Source organism: Felis catus, chromosome A3 (assembly GCF_018350175.1).
Source record: "Felis catus isolate Fca126 chromosome A3, F.catus_Fca126_mat1.0, whole genome shotgun sequence".
Lineage (NCBI taxonomy): Eukaryota > Metazoa > Chordata > Mammalia > Carnivora > Felidae > Felis > Felis catus.
In genome coordinates this window covers 46,015,799-46,034,363 of record NC_058370.1, presented here as the reverse complement: position 1 = coordinate 46,034,363, position 18,565 = coordinate 46,015,799, and positions in this window count along the sequence as shown.

Genomic DNA, 18,565 nt, shown 5'->3' with positions numbered 1-18,565 from the left:
TTTGGGTTTCTATATCTTGGCTATTATAAATAATGCTGCAATAAACACAGAAAGGCATATAACTTTTTGAATTGGTATTTTCATTTTCTTTGGGTAAATACTCAGTAGTTGAATCGATGGATCACATAGTGTTTCTATTTTTAATTTTTTGAGGAGCCTCCATTTTCTACATTGGCTGCACCAATTTACATTCTCACCAAGAGTACCTGGGGATTCCCTTTTCTCCACATCTTCTCTAACACTTGTTATTTCAAGTTACCATTTGATCATTTTACCCTATCATTATGCTTGCACATTCTGTGTATGCATTTTCCATTAACTATCAGAAATTATATGAAGGTGGCTCAGTCGGTTGAGTGTCCAACTCTTGATTTCAGCTCAGATCATGATCCCAGGGTCACGGGATCAAGCCCTGCATTGGGCTTCATGCTGAGCATGGAGTCTTCTTAAGATTCTTTCTCTTTCTTCCTCTGCCCCTTCCCTCCTGTCCCTGCCTTAAGTAAAAAAAAGAAAGAAATTATGCAAAGGCATGATTCCTTAAGATCAAGAAGATTAAGGATTACCAGCCATCCTGTTACTTGAAGAGAATCTTTTGGTTCCAGTATGGGGGTTCATAAAGAAGATGAGATGTTAAAGCCATAACAACAAGGAATTCTTTTTGATGGTTAAAAACACAAATGAGCTGGTTATAAAAATTGGCAGAAACCCCTGGATGGATCTCTTCCTTCTGCTTAGAGCATTCAACCCCAGATTATCCATTGACTGGGAACTCCTACAGCTTCACTGTTACAATCTCTTATAAGTGTGTAAAGAAACCCTTCTCTTTTGGATGATCTCTAGTTATTGAGAGTCATCCTTTTTGGCATTTGCTGAATCCCAACCACACTGAGACTTGCTCTTCACATGGGAAACTTGGTAAACAGTCCTGCTTGTTCCATCTTTATCACTTGACTAAACTTCTCCAGATGCAATCATGTCTCAAAAAAAAAAAAAAAAAAAAAAAAGCAAGAGTATTTTCTTCTCTTCCAAAGGCTATTTGTTGGTTGATGACACTACAGAATTTGCAGTGTCCTTAAACCCTTGCTGGAGCAAACATCTCTCCATTGACTCTTTAATTGGGCTGAAGCACCCTGATGAGGGGGGCTTTATTTAGCCTTTTCAGTGAGTTATTTGCCAAGAAGCCAGGGCCCAGGGATTTCAGAAGGAACAAAAAGAACTCAGTAACTTTATAAGACTCTGCTCCAAAAATTGAAAGAAGGAAAGAAAAATGCCTGAAAAAAATTAATTTTTTTTAAATGTTTATTTATTTTAGGGAGGGACAGAGAGTGAGAGAGAGAGAGGCAGGGAGAGAGAGGGGAGAGAGAATCCCAAGCAGGCTCCACATTGTCAGTGCAGAGCCTGATATGCGGCTTGAACTCATGAACTGTGAGATCATGAACTGAACGGAAATCGAGATTTGGACACTTAACCAACTGAGCCATTCACGTGCCCCCGGAGAAAATTAATTTAAAGATAAATACCAGACAAATGTAGAAAATCACTGAAAATGAATGTATTTATAGATGTCACCTTTCCGAAGGCAGTTAGATTTTTGAGTTTCATTTCATTCATTGTAGTCTGTGCCCATTGCCAGGGATGTATTCTTCCAGGGAAAGTAAAGGCAAATTCCTTAGCATTTGTTTTACATCACCCCACTGGAAAACTCATCAAAGAGCCATTCCTGATGGCAATTAGAGATGTAAATGAAATGGCCTCCTTTTAGTATTTGGTTGAGATGGCCCAAATGTTTGGTAGTCATTAAACCTTCCCCAAGCAGTATTCATGGTAATAAACCAAAGTTGTCAACACGCAACATCATTAAAGCTATGTCAGTAGTCACCAGTGGAGGGAAATGGAAATCAAGTTGCATCAGAATGCACTCATTTCCAAACTATGGCTTCTGTCTCCACTTTTTGGGGAGGGGGATAGGTTCCACAGTCTCTTTACTGAGTTTTTAATCGAGTTGCTATTCCACTCTTTCTTTTATGGAGCCATAGAAGTGTCTGTAATGAAAGATTAAAATGGTTCTGTGCAGTGGTTTGCAGTGGCTGTGCCCAAATAAAATATGACAGCTCTCTCCTAGGGCCTATATGTAAGCAGAGGGAGCTTGGTAACAAGCGCATTATGCTGTCTGCCATGCATACTGATTGCAAATTGCGTGGGTTCTCCTCCATGCCATGAGAAAAGGGAAAAGGGGTGTGTGTGTGTGTGTGTGTGTGTGTGTGTGTGTGAAAGACAGAGACAGAGAATTTTTTTTCTACCAACTGATTATGAACCTCATGCACAGGAAGCAACACAGAAATCAGGCTCAGATTTCCTGTAGTGGAGGACACCCTCCCCCCCCCCCCCACCGCCCCCCCCCCCCCACCCCACACACACTGACAGGCTAATGGCTACTTTCCCAAAGAGTGGTTAGAAAGTAGTAAATGGGACTGTGTTGATGCCGCGAGAAGACCCGGGCAAAGATCAAGATACCCAGCAACATATCGGATAACACATAATTGGCGGGTCACAGCCAAATGAGTGTAGTCATGCATCGCCGGGCAGGCCTTTGCTGGTGATAAAGACACTTGTAAACAATTCAGTCCCAGAACATGGCAATAATATGTTGATCCGGCGTGTAATGAGGTGTCCCTGGAATCAATAAGCAGTCCTGGAGAGCAGGGAGCAAGGGCAGTGGCTGTCTTTTTGATGACCTTTCCTCACCACCGAGGACCCCATCTCCCCTGAAGAGGACTTTTCTCATTTTGCAGCCAGCTCCGAGTGTCAGAACTTCCATTCGCAGCCGGCAAATGAACAGCCAGGCCCTGCATGCTAATGAAGTCCGGGCTATTTTGCACCTTTTCATCCGCACATTATGCTCTTGACTCTGGAGAAGGTGGGAATTAGGCCGGACCCCGGTGTCAGACTGCCTGATGGCTCGGCTCCGGAAAACTGGTAATTGAAGCTGATGACTGATGCGAGGGAGGCCTGAATTTGGAAATAAACAGTTTCAAGCACTGCATGTCATTTCTAGAGAGACTGCTGCGGGAATGGAAATGAGCTCCGTTTCTTGAATCTAATGCAGTTTCTCAGCAGGAAAAACACCGTCTTTTAGACAACAATGCCAGTCATTAAGATTTAAATGTTCTGGCGATAATAGAAGAACTGGCCTCCCTGTTCACAAACAGCACTTATGTAAATGTCTTTCAACACCCAGATCTACATTTAATCCACGCCCAAGAAGATAACTGTGTCGGAAATCGGAAGCAAATGCAATTCTTAGTCTATAAATATCATTCATAAGGAGAGAGAGCAAAACAGTAAAATTGTTTGCTAACCTGTCACATAGCACGGCCTGTCAGCACCGGTGGTGGGAAGGCAACTCCTTGTGGAAACAATGAGAAGACACTGGGAAGTGTACAATAAACACCTGGAAGCCACACTTTTACTGGTTCTTTGTGCACTGCTGTATTTCCTTCCAGATGCCCCATGCTAGCCTTTCATGTAGAAGGGGCAAGTAAATTCCCTAGCTTAGATGCAGAATCTGTGTTTGGATAGTGGATCTCTCCGTTCAGTGTTGCAACAGAAGCCCAGATCTGGAGCCATTCACTTGCAATCTTTTAAAAGAAGTTCCTTCGTCCGGGGTTTATATCATTTTCCCTGCACATTCCTGGGTTGTCACAAACCCCCAGACCAAACATGACATACTGTTTCATCCCCTCTCCCCGGTCTGCTGAGATTAATTGGACATTGTGTTGCCTATGCAAAAAGAAGAGCTTGTACCCCCCACATGGCCTTTTGTGTTTTAAGAGGCTTTAAAAATCATTTTTACTAGCATCCTTCCATCCCAGTTCTTCCTGTGCAGGTGGAACACCGTCAGGGAGAAAATTATGAGCCCGGAGAAGAGGAGAGTGAGGCCAGGGGTATCATCGCAGGCCAGAGTGATTCATGAATAACCATCGGTTTGCTCTTTTCTCAATTCTCTTCCCTACCAGAAGTGAGATTTCGATACTTCGGGCCTTTTTCAATTTAATGGTGACATACAAGATTCTCACTGGCAGTCTTTGGTTTGTTAGCGACATCAAGGATATCAGTACAACTTGAGAGAAACCGAAGATGGCTGGGGTGTTATTGTCACTTCAGTTTAAAGGTAGCAAACCTATCTCATAAAGGATCAACACTGAATTATTTCAACATTTCAGAAATATAGATAAGCAATGCATTTCTAATAGCATACTTGTGGATCCTAGATAGATCAATGAATATTCAGCAATCCTTTGCATGAAATATATGAAACTCAATGAGAAAAAGGATAAATCTTAAAAACACACGCATACAGGCAAACCTACCCCTCACTGTGACAATGTCCTTGTGTCTCGTGGGGTCTCCCACAGCATAATGGCTAAAAAAGAGGGAGAAAATTGGGGTCACTAAAATGGGATAATGATAACCACAAGGCTTTCTGCGCACGGTGTACACGTACACTGGGAATTCAATATTTATAGAGTGATTCTCTCCGTGGTCAGAGCAACGTTGATTTTTTTGAAAAGCTTTTATGTGTGTTTCCTCACTGGACTCTTCATCACAAGCCTGGGACAAAGGTCTATTTTATTAACACACAAGAAAAGGGAGCTAAGAGAAGTGATACAATTTTTTTTTTTTTTTAAGATCACACAGCCCATGCAATAGTGAAGCCAGGAGTGGAACTTTTGTTTTCAACATTTGCCATGGTATTCATTTCTGTAAGCCCATGCTCCCCTGTATAGAAGCCATCAATCAATAAAGGAAGTTATGCAGTATTTGGTTATTTTACTTTTATCTTTCACAAGTGCTACCTACCTATTCTGTTGCCATTATGAGGTTGAATTGTTCTGATGTGGAAGCAGGATGTGCGACTCCAATTGTCCTGAGGAAGAATAGCCAAGAGTAAGATTTCTTCCAGTCTTTAAGGGCCACTGGAGGTGACTGTTATAGTAAAAGCATCCCTTTTGTGTGGAGAGAAGCTGCCTGGATAAAGAGCAGTGATTCGACATAGATTAAGGGTTACAATCATGTGCTTGGCTTTGGTTCAAATCCTGGCTCCATCACTGTCTCAGTAATAGCAGGTAGATAGTCTAGGGTGGAAATAGGTAGCCTAAGGTGGAAGAGAACAGGCCCCATGATGCTATCAGTGTCCCATGTTCCTGTTGTCTCCCTGTTCTGCCTTTTTTTGAACTTCATTTCCACCTTAAGGTTGCCTCAGGGTTATGTCTTGGCTGTACAGCTTGAGTCAACTTATCTTAAGGAGGAAGAAGGGAGGAGAGCAAAGCAGAGTCAGATGGTTGCTGTCCTTTCAAGGAGCTTTGCTGGAAGCAGCTCTACCCCTCAACAGCGTCAATAGCTCATGGGCAAGATTTCTCATCTGGTTATTGCTACCTACAAAGTAGGCTGGAAAGGGGAGATTCAAAGCTGACAGGTTTCTGCTCGTTCCACAGTCTGGGTTCTCTTACTAAGGAAGAAGAGAACAGATACTGTGTAGTTAGAAGAAGAGTTTGCTGCCACCAGCACTTACTAGATGTGTGAATCCACGCTAGTTCTCAGTGGACTTGCCTGTCTCATGGGGGATCTAGTGGCTCTTTCCTCACTATCAGACCAGGATGGGCTGTGAGAATAAAGTGAAATATTTTGCATGAAACACCCATTGTAGTTCTGGGCACATAAATATTAAGATATGGTGACCTAGGGGTGCCTGGGTGGCTTGGTGGATTCAGCATCCAGCTCTTGCTTTTGGCTCCAGTCATGATCTCACAGGTTCGTATGATTGAGTCGCTCATTGGACTCTGTGCTGGGTGTGGATCCTGCTTGAGATTCTCTCTCTTCCTCTCCCTCTGCCCCTCCTCTGCTTGTGTGGGTGCAGGCATGCACATGCTCTCTCTTAAAAAAAAAAAAAAGATACAGTGACCTAAGAAATGAGGTATGCAAATATGCTCAGCTTTACTAAAGATCACAGAAATGCAAATTAAAACCTCAACAGGATATCACTTTTCTCTCCTTTCCAGTTGACAAAAATTAAAATGAACAATAATGTACGCTGTTGGCAAGTTCATGGGGAAATGGGCATTCATAAACTACTAGTGAGATAACTGGAACAATGGTTTTGGAGGGCAATTTGGCAGTAGTCCCCCTGGGAATCTATTCTAGGGAAAAATATTTGCACAAATGTATAAAGAGATCTGTCTGATGATGGTCATTGAAGTACTGCTTGTAATAGCAAAAAACCCCCCACAAAAAACCCCCAAAAATTCAGAAAACAAAAAACAGCAAAAACTGAACACATCCAAAAGAGGAATGTTTAATTAAACTGTAGAACATCCATAGAATGGCTCATTATGCAGAAAATTAGAAGAGGAAGATCTGTGGGTATGTAGTGATAAGGAATGAGAAAAAGGGAAGACATATTAAGACCTTGTTAAGTGAAAGTAACAAGTTGCAGAATGATATGTAGAATATGATGTCATATATGGGGTACCTGGGTGGTTCAGTTGGTTAAGCATCTGACTTCGGCTTAGGTCATGATCTCACGGTTCCTGGATTTGAGCCCCGTGTCCTGACAGCCCGGAGCCTGGAGCCTGCTTGGGATTCTGTGTCTCCCTCTCTCTCTGCCCTTCCCCTGCTCATGCTCTGTCTCTCTCTGTCTCTCAAAAATAAATAAATTAAAAAAAAAAGAGTATATGGGTTTAGAATATGTCATATATTTAACTCATTCCATACTGTATTCCAAATCACTCTTTTCTCTGTTTTTCTGTCTCTGTCTTTCTCACTATGTCTCTCTCTAGACACACATATATAAATATTTATAATATATTTATACCATTTATAAAATATTTATACCGTTGTATATAATGGTATAAATATATGGTATAATTTACACCATTTATAATGTATTTATACCATTTATAATATATTTATACCATTGTATAGCTAATGGTCTAGAAATGATTACACCCAACATTGATCACGTCTTGACTTGGAACAGGTAAATGGTCACAGAAAGTTGATCTTTGGCCTTGTCTGGTTAGTGATTTACTTAAGTGATTTTTTAAATGCACATTTTCATCGCAATATTGTTAGTTGGCAATTTTCTATGGTTCTCATATTTATACTTCATGTCTTATGAGTGGTGGCACCAAGAGTTTTTGTTCCAGACTATGTATTCAACTATGTTTGTACAGAAAACAACCTTGGAAGACAGAGATAGTGTCTCTGAGGTGAGGATAAGTTTATCTGCTGTCCAATGTAGTAAAGACACTGTCCCCATCTGGGACAAAGTTTGAGCAGTTTGCTTGTAGCCCCTTTAAAAGGCAGACTTTCTAAGCTTAGGGTCCCTCAGGTCTGCTGCAAACCCTGAGCGTGTGCTGCATTCACAGGGCCCACCTCCCTGTCACCCCCACAGTACTTAGAGGTCAAAAGGAACCGATACAAACATGAAGTCCATCATAGCCCATAATAAAGTCCGTCTCTGACCCTGAAGTCTCATGTCTTCTGCTGGCATCCCTGAGATTGTGGCAGGCTAAAATCTCAGCATGTTCACAATGCAATGTAAATATTGAATAAGTGGATTCACATGTATAACCAGTACCAGATTCCAAAAAAGATCATTACCAGCATCACAGAAATCTCCTTGATGTACCCTCTTAGTCACTACCCCCCCAAGGGTAACACACTCCTATCTAACCGCATAGGTTAGTTTTGCCTGTTCTGAACTTTATATAAGTTGAATTATATGACATGTACTCTTTTGTGTACATTTCTTGCAACATTGTGTTTATAAGATTCATTCATTCATATTGTTACAGATAGTTCATCATAATCATTACTGGATCAGTAAACCACAACTTACATATTTATTTTATTGTTGATGGATATTTACATGATTTCCAGTTTTTTACTATGTAATTCTTTTTTTTACCAGTTTTATTGAGATATAATCAATGTACATCACCATATAAATTTAATGTATGCAGCATAATGGTTTGACTTACATGTGTTGTGAAATGATTACCTCAGTAAGTTTGGTTAGCATCCATCATCTTACACAGATACAATAAAAAGAAATAGCAAAAAAAATTTTTTCCTTGAGTTGACAACTCTTGGGATTTACTCTGCTGACAAGTTTCCCATATACTTTATAGCAGCATTAGCTGTAGTCATAATGTTGTACATATCCCTAGAATTTATTCATAACTGAAACTTCGTACCTTTTGATCACCTTCCTGAATTCCCCCAATTGTTTCTTCTTTTTAAAGAGAGCATATTTATATATTGCTTACATGATTTTCATTATAGAAATTTTCAAGCATGCACACAAGTAAAAAGAGTGATATAATGATTCTCTTATGTGCCTGTGGCCCAGCTTTAACAATGATCAACTTAGGAAATTTTGTTAAAAATTTTTTTTTAAATTTTTTTTTCAACGTTTATTTATTTTTGGGATAGAGAGAGACAGAGCATGAACGGGGGAGGGGCAGAGAGAGAGGGAGACACAGAATCAGAAACAGGCTCCAGGCTTTGAGCCATCAGCCCAGAGCCTGATGTGGGGCTCGAACTCACAGACCGCGAGATCGTGACCTGGCTGAAGTCGGACGCTTAACCGACTGTGCCACCCAGGCGCCCTTAAAATTTTTTTTAACATGTATTCATTTTTTGAAAGACAAAGAGAGAGCACAAGCAGGGGAGGGGCAGAGAGAGGGGGAGACACAGAATCTGAAGTAGGCTCCAGGCTCTGAGCTGTCAGCACAGAGCCTGATGCAGGGCTTAAACTCAAGAAACGTGAGATCATGATCTGAGCCAAAGTCGATGCTTAACTGACTGAGCCACCCAGGCGTCCCAACTTCTGACATTTTGTTATAATTAAATTATAATTACAACTTAATGGTATTTAAAATGAAGTCAGTCTTTTTGTTCCCCACTTTTCTTCCCCAGTTTCAAGATGAAAGTGTCTCTATAGTGGAAGAATAATACCAAGTCCCTCTCATGATCATGCCATTAAGTACATTTATATCTGGTTGACATCCAAACTTATTTCTCTGGCCAAAAGCCCTCTAATGAACTCCAGGTTCATATATTCATCTCTGCTTGGATGTCATTTTAGGTCTGGTTCCTCAGAAGCAGACCTTACATGAGGGTTTGTGTTTACGTGATCTATAAGGAGCCACTTTCAGAAGAAACTAGAGAGGGGATGGGGAAAATAGGACAGGGATAGAGCAGGTGAGGAAACGAAGCATCACACAATATCAGGCAAAGTTATGCAGAAGGCAGCTTCAACTTGGTCCCACAAAGGTGCTCTAAAGTATACATTATGTCTTGAAGTTTGTTCCAGTGCAAGAAACAGGAGCTGGGCTATTATATTCTTGCACTCATCCATCATTGTCCGAGGGTGGCTTTGTGGGGGGGGGGGGGTAGTAGTGAGCGAGGACACAAACTCCCAGCCACTTCTAATTTGGCAGTGGAGCAGCAGCAGGGTCTGCTTCTAAGTCTATTAAACATCTCAGACTATATGTGTCCAAAACTCCTGAGACCCCTCCCCCAACTCCCATTCCCCAACTCCATCCTTCTAATTACTTTTACAGAACACCTTGGAGTCATCCATGACTCTCTCTCTGTTACGCCTTGTCAATATATCAGGGAATCAGGTTGTCCCAATGTTTAAAATGTATCCAGAATCTCCTCATTGCTTCCACTGCCAACCTGCTGAGCCACCATCTTGTCTCATGGACCTACTGCTAGAGCTTCTTAGTTTCTCCTGGCTTCTACCAGTTTCTACACTTCTACCTTCCCCCAACTTGTCTCATCCTAGCAAAGCAGGATGAAAAGTCCTGTCGAAATGGAAGTGATCCTGTTAGTCCTCTGATCAAGCTTTTCACTGGCTCTCCATTTCCCTCAGTGTAAGTCACGATCCTTACACAGTGGCCTACAAGGTGGTTCCTTCCACCCTTACCTGTTTATCTCTTGACCTCCTCTCCTACCATGGTCCTACTGCTCACTGTCTATGGCTGCATGCTCTCCTGGCTGTCTCCTGAATACACTAGGTTCCCTAGCTGATCCCTTTGCCTGCTACATCTTCCTCCCAATCACATAGCTCCCTCCCTCATCTCCTTCCAAACAGCTCAGTGTCACCTTCTCAGTGAGGTCTACCTGGACAAGGCTATTTAAAACAGTAACTATTCTCCATTTCCCTGTACTCTTTATCTCTCTTACCTTGCTCTTTTTCCCCCTTATACTATAGAACTCACTTTCTTATTATGTGGATTGTTGACTCTCTGTCTTTTCTCACTAGAAGGTAAACTCCATGAAGACAGGAATTGTTGTGTGTTTAGTTCACTGATGTATACCAAATTCTTGGAATAGTTCAGATGCACGGTTTATGCTTAATACATATTTGCTGAAGGAATAAATGTATTTCCATAAATCTCAATTTAAGAATACTGTCTCAAAGGAATATGCTTAGAATCAAGATCAGCTGTCTTTTGAGTTGTACCCCTTCAGTGACCAGTCAGTGGATATAGATTGCTCCTAACCAGGGACAGAAACTTGGGCCAGGCAGCTCCCTTCAGCTAATGGCTGTTTCAGGGTGGGACTCAAGAGTAAGTCCTAAGTAGGCAGTCTGTCATGCAACCATACAGTGAGTGCCCCAGACATAAAGAAGGACTCTGCATAGTCTTACAGCATCTGCCGTAGAACACCCCTTGTTCTCCGAGATGCACTTGCTGCATATCAATTGATCCCTTCTGGATTCTCCTTGTTTCTTCCTGGCAGAATGTAGTTATAAAAGCAAAGTTAGTGGGATGAGAGCCTCTGGTCTCCATGTCCTTCGTAGACTGTTGCTGCTCTTGATCATTTACTATCAAAACTTGTCAGGGAAAGACTAAGAGGCATTCAGTGGGTCACCTGGGTGCCCTGCATGTTCCTCCCTATCCCACTAGGTAAGAGCAGCCCCACCTCTTCCTGATCAGGGCCAATTACCCGGCCAGGATAGTGACCCATCTCCTGGCTTGCTGGTCTCTTGGCATGAAGATCCTGAAGTTGGCATTCATATATCAAAGTTTAGTGGGCTACTTACATCCCTGGTGGAAGTGTTCCCCTTCTTGGGAACTGGAATGTCTAGAACTACAGAACCTAGAATTACAGAGATAGAAGTACCACTTCTCTAAATAAACCACTGAAAGTGATGGTGTGTGGGGCCACTTCTATGTTCACTCTAGACCTATTGATTTCACCTACTGGGAACATGGTGCCATAAAATGGTCATTGATTTTGGGTGTATGCCACAATCTGGAGGACAGAGGCCCATCCTTGCATGATGTTATTTCTCAGCTGGCATATTGGCTGTGCTTTGAAAGGATCATTTAACTACTCTGTCAGGCTGACAGTTTCTTTGTGGTGGTGAATGGAGTAGAGTTGTTAGACCTCATGGACATGAGACCACTGGTGGACCATCTTTGTTATAAAGTAGACCCTTTGGTCCAATGTGACATAATGAGGGATCTTATGTTGGTAGATTAAATACTCTAAGCCCTATAAATGTGCTTCTGGATGAGACCCTAAGGACAGGACAAGAAAACTCATACTTGGAATATATGTTGACTCTGATGAAGAGGAATAGCTCCTCCTTCTAGAATGGGAGAGGTCTAGAGTAATTAACTTGCTATGAAGTGGATGGTTGATCTCCTTGAAAAATGGTGCCATAATAAGACCATTGGTCCCTGTGGTTGGCATATTGGACATTCAGTAAAAGCATTAGCCATGGTGAGATGGACCCCATGCTGTTGAGCCCATGCATGACCCCCAAACCTGCCATCATCCCATTTTAGTTCACATACTTATTTTGCTGACACTAGAATAATTGGTGATAGAGGAAGGCCGAGTCATTTTGTCTACCTAATCTTTTACTGTCTTTTCTGTGATGGAAATTTACATGATATATGAAAATTCTTATATTTCATATTCACTTCAATATGTCCATTCACATGCCTCTATCTTAGAAGATCCATCCATGTGATTCAGGTATTAGCTTATGGAGAGAAACTGCTGGTGGATGGCATGGAAAGATGGCCACTTGCTTATGTAATTACTGGCCCTTTAGGATCTGTACATGCCCCATCCTGGATCTGCCATGTCAACCTTACAAAGGATTACTGTTGGGCCCGCCCTTCCTTGAGAATCTGAGTCTCATAGAACCCAGCTTATGGCAGGCTATTCTGGCTGCAGAGTCACTTGCTGCCTCATTTAACATGTATTCCATCTTTTTTATTTAAAGAAATTTTAATGTTTATTTATTTTTGAGAGAGAGAGAGAGAGACAGAATATGAGCAGAGAAGGGGTAGAGAGAGAGGGAGACACAGAATCTAAGGCAGGATCCAGGCTCTGAGCTGTCAGTACAGAGCCCGACATGGGGCTCAAACTCATGAACCATGAGATCATGATCTGAGCCGAAATCGGACGCTTAACCTACTGAGCCACCCAGGAGCTCCTAACATGTACTCCATCTTTGCCTGGCCCCAGAAGACTACCAACAGCAATTTTTCCCCAATCTTTTTTTTATTGTGGTAAAATACACAAACCACAAAGCTAACCATCTTAACCATTTTTGACTGTACAGTTCAATGATAATAACTACATTAATATTGCTGGGTAGCCATAACCACCATCCATCTCCAGAGCTTTTTTCATCCAACAGAACTGAATCTTCATGCCCATTAAACAGTAACTCTCCATTCTCTCCTCTCCCTCAACCCTGGCAACCACAATTCTATTATGTGTCTCTATGAATTTGACTACTCTGTGTACCTCATAAAAGTGGAATCATACAATATTTGTCCTTTAAATGTCTGGCTTATTTCACTCAATGCAAAGTGCTCAAGCTTTATCCATATTGCAGTGTATAGCAGAATTTCTTTACTTTTTAAGACTGAATAATATTCCATTGTATGTATGTACCACACTTTGAGAAGCAGGGTTTTGGATGGCATAAAGTTCTGTACTGCCGATGGTATGGACTTATTCTAGAACTCTAGAGTCTATATTGTGATTCACTTCCTGAGTCTTACGTAAACTTCACTGGCCATCGTTTCTCGCTACATATGCCTCTAATATCACCAGTACTGTCAGATTGTATGGCCCAAGTAGCAGGCCTGATCTGCTGCAGAGCTTTTTTGCTCTAAGCCCCATTAAAGCTGGCAGCCTTTTGTGTCACTCAGTAAATGGGTTGGAAAATTTTTCAAAATGTGGAATATTTTCCCACCAGAACCTGAATAGGTTTACCAGGCATTGTGTGAGATGCACTAATTTGTTCTTTTCCTTGAAGGGGATGTTACATCATGCTTCAGACCACTAAAAACTTCACTGATGGGTAGGTTCCTGAATATGGTTTATCTCACATTTTCTGGAGCACATATATTGTACCACTTCTTGCTCACTTGGTCCTATTAACTTAATGTCATTAATACACAGACCAATGTGATGCTCTGCAAGATGGCCAGCCAGTCAAGGTCTCTATGGGTCACAGAGTCATGCCTAAATCCCATAGGCCTAAGGGAGGGAGTGTTTACATAGCCCTGGACCAAGCCTGAAAATGTAGTGTTGTCTATCTTGGGTTCTGCTCTGGTTCTCATTCTTGATAAGTGTGGAAAAGAAAACATCCTCCAAATCAATGGCTACATGCCATGACATCAAAGCATAGTAATCTGTTGTACAGGTACCATATCTAGCACAGCTATCATTGTGGCTATGATCTGGTTCTATTTGAACTTAGTCCATGATCATCCTTGAATATCTGTCTTGTTTTTGCAGGGTCAGATTGGTGAATTAGATGAGAATATAATGGAGATAACTCCTCTTTCCTTTAACTTATAATTTCTTTTTTCAATAATGTCTACAATTTCCCCTGAATGATATTGTTTCTGTGTAACTTCTTGGTGAAGAGTGGGGTGGGAGGGGGTTGTGTCAGAGGGGCTATTTCACTTGTCTTCCTCACTATATAGCCTTCACATTATTGGTAGAGGAGCCAATGTAGGTATTGTGCTAACCATCAAATACGTCCATTTTATACCAATAGATAAGTCCATGGATTCAATGAACACAACGGGAGCCTGGCTAAGACTACTTATACCTGCCCCAATCTAATAGGAATTCCATGATGATGCTTTGGTTCCTTGGGTATCAAAATCACATTAGACCCTGTGACCAAGGGCCCTCAAAATGGTTGGGAGGCAATCCCTCTTCTGGAAGGTTAACCTGAGGGGATCAGATGTGGACACATTAACCCTTCCCAAGGAAGGGTAAATTTAGATCCCAATCTTGTATTAAGGTTGGGTTATGTAAAGATTTTCAGGGGAGGATCCTTTTTTTTTTTCCTGCCCATTGTTCATGTTGAGACAGAGCCATTTTTTGCTTTCTACTTACATGGGGGAGATTTTCTTTTCTAGTTTACCTTTCACTGAGGTATGGTTTTCTGGGAGATGCTGTTTTATGTGAGGTGTTTCTATTCCTCATCTAGTGTAGGCACTGTCTTCTGTCTTTATAGGCAAATCATCAAAATGAAAGCTTTTTACTATCAGTTAATGATATCTGACTTCAGGTGAGCTGATTTCAATGCTTGCGTATCTCTCTGTATTTCCGTCTTCGCTTTGTTTCGGCTCCTGGGAATTTTGTTTTCTTTCTTACTCATGTGTTATGAACTGAATCAATGTGTTGAAGTCCTAACTCCCAGTACCTCAAAATGTGATTGTATTAGGGATAAGGGCTTTAAAGAGGTGATTAAGATAAAAGAAGTCATTAGGGTGGGTCCTAATCAAATTTGATTGGTATCCTTATAAGAAGAGAAAACTTGGACACACAGAGAGACACCAGGAGTGTACATGCACAAAAGAAATACCATTTTAGGACACAGGGTGTCACAGGAAATACCATTTTAGGACACAGAAGGTGGCCATTTGCAAGGCAAGGAGAAAGGCCTCAGGAGAGCCCCAGTCTACTGACACCTTGATCTTGGATTTCCTAGTCTCTAGTACTGTAAGTAATAGATTTCTGTTGTTTATAAGTTACCTAGTCCGTGATATTTTGTTATAGCAGCCCAAACGGACTAAGACAGATGTGCAAGTTGAGAATATTTTCTCCCAGTGTGTGGTTTATCTTTTCACATTCTTAATAGCGTCTCTTGATGAGTTTAAGTTTACATTTTGATGAAGTCCACTTTATCAGTCTTTTTCTTTTTTTAATGGTCCATAGTTTTTGTGTCTTGTTTAGAAAATCTTTGCCTACCCCAAGTTCATGATGATCATGATGATCATCTCTATGTTTTCTTTTAAGACTTTTATGGTTTTAAATTTCACATTTAGATTTATAGTTTATCTTTAAAAAATTTTTAATTTTATTTTTTTTGAGAGAGAGACAGAGTGTGAGTGGGGGAGGGGCAGAGAGGGAAGGAGACACAGAATCTGAAGCAGAATCCAGGCTCTGAGCTGTCAGCCCAGAGACCAACGTGGAGCTCAAACTCATGAACCATGAGATCATGACCTGAGTCGAAGTTGGACACTTAACTGACTGAGCCACCCAGGCACCCCTAAAAATTTTTTAGTTTTAGTTTTAGTTTTAGTTTTAGTTTTAGTTAATTTATTTATTTTGAGAGAGAGAGTGAGCATTGGAGGAGCAGAGAGAGGTTGGAGGTGGGGGAGAGAATCCCAAGCAGATTCTGTGCTGTCAGTGCAGAGCCTCATGCAAGGCTTGATTTCATGAACTGTGAGATGATGACCTGAGCCAAAGTCAAGAGTCAGATGCTTAACTGACTGAGTCACCCAGGCACCCCTGATTTATAGTTCATCTTGAATTAATTTTTGTGGATGGTGTGAGGTAAGGGTCAAGTTTCATTTTTTAAATATAGGTTTCCTGGGATGATATATTCAAAATGCTAAAGGAAAGACACTGCTAACAAGCAGTATTGTACTCAGCAAAGCTGTCCTTCAGAAATGAAGGCTAGATAAAGACTTTGCCAAACAAACAAATGCTAAGGGAATCCATCACCACTAGACTTGGTTTACAGGGAATGTTGAAAGGAGTTTTTCAAGCTGATATGAAAGGGTGCTAACTAGTAATATGAAAACATATGAAAATAAACAACACACTCATAAAAGCAAGTATATAGCCAGCTTCAGAATCCTGTAATACAGTGGTATGTTAACCACTTAACTCTAGTATAAATGTTGAAGGACAAAAATATTAAAGACAACTATTGCTATGATAATTTGTTAATGGATACAAATATAAATATAAAAACATATAGAGGCACCTGGGTGTCTCAGTCAGTTGAGCATCTGACTCTCGATTTCGGCTCAGGTCATCATCTCACAGTTCCTGAGACTGAACCCCATGTTGGGTTCTGCATGGACAGTGCAAATAAGTAAGCTTAAAAAAAATGTGAAGTGTGACATCAAAAACAAAATGCGTGTGTGTAGGAATGAAAGGTAAGAGTTTTTGTGTGATCAAAGTGAAATTGTTATCAACTTAAAATACACTGCTAATCTATACAATTTTACATAAGCTTTGAGGTAACCACCTATGAAAACCCAAAACCTATAACCGATACACACAAGATTGGGAAAGCACATCACTTTGGAAAATCATCAGTTCGAAAGGACGGCATCAAAAGAGGAAGAAAGGAACAAAGGAACTACAAAACAGCCAGAAAACAATTAACAAGATGTCAATAGTAAGTCTTTACCTACCAATTACTCTAAGTATAAATGGATTAAGTGCTCTAGTCAAAAGGCATACACTGGCTGAATGAATTAAAAAAATAAAAGACCCAACTACAAACTGCCTACAAGAGACTCACATCAGCTTCAAGGACACTCATAGGCTCAAAGTGAAGAGAAGATGGAAAAATATATTCCAAACAAATGGAAACCAAAAGAGAGCCAAAGTAGCTATACTTACATCAGACAAAGTAGACTTTAAGCCAAAAACTGTAAAAAGAGACAAAGAAGGTCGTTATATAATGAGAAAAGGGTCAATTCATCAACAGGATTTAACAATTATAAATATATATGCACCCAATACCAGAGCACCTAAATATATTAAGCAAATACTAATAGATCTGAAAGGAGAAGTAGACTACAATCCAGGGAATAATAATAGCAGGGAACTTCAAGAATCACACTTTGAACAATAAATAGATCATCCAACAGAAAATCAAAAAGGAAACATTAGACCTGAACTATACTTTAGATTAAATGGAACTGACAAACCTACACAGAACATGCCATCCAACAGCAGCAGATTATACATTCTTCTCAAGGGCACACAGAACATTCTCCAGGACAGATTATAGGTTAGGTCACAAAAAAGGACTCAGCAAATTTAAAAACATTGAAATTATACCATGTATCTTTTCTGACAAAAATGGTACAAAACGAGAAATCAATAGGAGCTCCTGGGTGTCTCAGTTGGTTAAGCATCCGACTTTGGCTCAGGTCATGATCTCGCAGTTTGTGAGTTCGAGTTCCACGTTGGGCTCTGTGCTGACAGCTCAGAGCCTGGAGCCTGCTTTCAATTCTGTGTCTTCCCCTCTTTTTGCCCCTCCCATGCTCATGCTCATGCTCTGTGTCTCAGTAAGAAATAAACTTAAAAAAAAAACCAAAACCCTAGAAATCAATAATAGGAGGAAAACTGGAAAATTCACAAATATTTGGAAATTAAATAACACACTACTGAGAAATCAATGGATCAAATGTTTCTCTTTTCTTTTTTTAAAAATTTTGTCTTGGGGCACCTGGGTGGCTCAGTCAGTTGAGCGTCTGACTTCAGCTCAGGTCATGATCTCACAGCTCGTGAGTTCGAGCCCTGCATTGGGCTCTGTTCTGACAGCTCAGAGCCTGGAGCCTGCTTCGGATTCTGCATCTTCCTCTGTCTCTGCCCCTAACCCACTTGCATTCTGTCTCTGTCTCTCTCTCTCAAAAAAAAAAATTAAAAAACATAAAAAATTTTTTTTTCTGTCTTCTAGTAGTTGTCTCCAAAACCCAGTTAACATGGTCTCCCATAAGTTCTTGATTTTTTAAATCTTTTCATGTTTTCTACTGAACTTCTGTTATATTACATGAGGATCTGGTTCATGTATATCCTTTCCTTATCTTCTGCTCCCAAGTTTTGGTAGGTAAGTCTTTTGTTTACCAAACTTTCTTTCCCTTATATTTTCTTTTTTCTTTTTCTTAAAAAAATTTAAAATACATTTTTAATTTTCAATTTATTTTTGAGAGAGGGAAACAGTGTGAGCAGGTGAGGGGCAGAGAGAGAGAGAGAGAGAGAGAGAGAGAGAGACACAGAATCCGAAGCAGGCTCCGGGCTCTGAGCTGTCAGCACAGAGTCCGATACGGGGCTTGAACTAATGAACCATGAGATCATGATCTGAGCTGAAGTCAGACGCCCAACAGATTGAACCACTCAGGCGCCCCATTCCCTTATATTTTCTAATTGAAACCACTTCACCATATATTGCTGCTACTGTAGAAAAACA